Here is a 2,279-nt window from a genome sequence, read left to right as displayed (position 1 = left end):
GGCGTGAGCTGTGAAACTATTCCACATTGTTTTAATTGAAGACCAAACTCGTAACTCAAATATTTGTCTCCGCGATCAGATCGCAGAAACTTTATTTTCTTGTTACGATGATTTTTCCACTTCACTCTGAAATTCTTTGAACCTTTCAACTATTTCAGACTTATGTTTCATCAAGTAGATATACCCATATCTGCTCAAATCATCTTGTGAAGGTCAGAAAACAACGATGCTTGCCACGAGCAACAGCACTCATTGGATCGCATACATCGGTATGTATTATTTCCAACAAGTCAGTAACTCGTTCCATTGTTCCGAAGAACGGAGTTTTAGTCATCTTGCCCAAAAGGCACGGTTCGCAAGCATCAAATGATTCATAATCAAGTGATTCCGAAAATCCATCTTTATGGAGTTTCTTCATGCGCTTTACACCGATATGACCCAAACGGCAGTGCCACAAATAAGTTGCACTATCATTATTAACTTTGCATCTTTTGGCATCAATATTATGAATATGTGTATCACTACGATCGAGATCCAATGAACCATTTTCATTGGGTGTGTAACCATATAAGGTTTTATTCATGTAAATAGAACAACAGTTTATTCTCTTACTTAAATGAATAACCGTATTGCAATAAACATGATCAAATCATATTCATGCTCAACGCAAACACCAAATAACATTTACGTAGGTTCAACACTAATCCCGAAAGAATAGGGAGTGTGCGATGATGATCATATCAATTTTGAAACTACTTTCAACACACATCATCACTTCACCCTTAACTAGTTTCTGTTTATTCTGCAACTCCCGTTTCGAGTTACTACTCTTAGCAACTGAACCAGTACCAAATACCGAGGGGTTGCTATAAACACTAGTAAAGCACACATCAAACACCTGTATATCAAATATACCCTTTTTCACTTTGCCATCCTTCTTATCCACCAAATATTTAGGGTAGTTCCGCTTCCAGTGACCATTTCCTTTGCAGTGTAAGCACTCAGTTTCAGGCTTTGGTTCAGCTTTGGGCTTCTTCGTGGGAGTGACAACTTGCTTGTCAATCTACTTGAAGTTCCCCTTTCTATCCCTTTTCTTGAAACTAGTGATTTTGTCAACCATCAACACTTGATGCTCTTTCTTGATTTCTACCTTCGTTGATTTCAACATCACGAAGAGCTCGGGAATCATTTTCATCATCCCTTGCATACTATAGTTCATCACGAAGTTCTACTAACTTGGTGATGGTGACTAGAGAATTCTGTCAATCACTATCTTATCTGGAAGATTAACTCCCACTTGATTCAAGCGATTGAAGTACCCAGACAATCTGAGCACATGCTCACTAGTTGAGCGATTCTCCTCCATCTTTTAGCTATAGAACTTGTTGGAGACTTCATATCTCTCAACTCGGGTATTTGCTTGAAATATTAACTTCAATTCCTGGAACATCTCATATGGTCCATGACGTTCAAAACGTCTTTGAAGTCCCGATTCTAAGCCGTTAAGCATGGTGCACTAAACTATCAAGTAGTCATCATATTGAGCTAGCCAGATGTTCATAACTTCTGCATCTGCTCCTGCAATAGGTCTGTCACCTAGCGGTGCATTAAGGACATAATTCTTCTGTGCAGCAATGAGGATTTAACCTCAGATCACGGATCAAATCCGCAACATTGCTACTAACATTTTTCAACACAAATTTCTCTAGGAACATATCAAAATAAACACAGGGAAGCAACAACGCGAGCTATTGATCTACAACATGATTTGCAAAATACTACCAGGACTAAGTTCATGATAAATTTAAGTTCAATTTAATCATATTACTTAAGAACTCCCACTTAGATAGACATCCCTCTAATCCTCTAAGTGATCACGTGATCCAAATCAACTAAACCATATCCGATCATCACGTGAGATGGAGTAGTTTCATCGGTGAACATCATTATGTTGATCATATCTACTATATGATTCACGCTCGACCTTTCGGTCTCCGTGTTCCGAGGCCATATCTGCATATGCTAGGCTCGTCAAGTTTAACCTGAGTATTCTGCGTGCGCAACTGTTTTGCACCCGTTGTATTTGAACGTAGAGCCTATCACACCCGATCATCACGTGGTGTCTCAGCACGAAGAACTTTTGCAACGGTGCATACTCAGGGAGAACACTTCTTGATATTTTAGTGAGAGATCATCTTATAATGCTACCGTCAATCAAAGCAAGATAAGATGCATAAAAAGATAAACATCACATGCAATCAATATAAGTGATATGATAT

This window comes from Triticum dicoccoides, chromosome 4A, assembly GCF_002162155.2.
Source record: "Triticum dicoccoides isolate Atlit2015 ecotype Zavitan chromosome 4A, WEW_v2.0, whole genome shotgun sequence".
Taxonomy (NCBI): Eukaryota; Viridiplantae; Streptophyta; class Magnoliopsida; order Poales; family Poaceae; genus Triticum; species Triticum dicoccoides.
Note: the sequence above shows the minus strand (reverse complement) of the source record.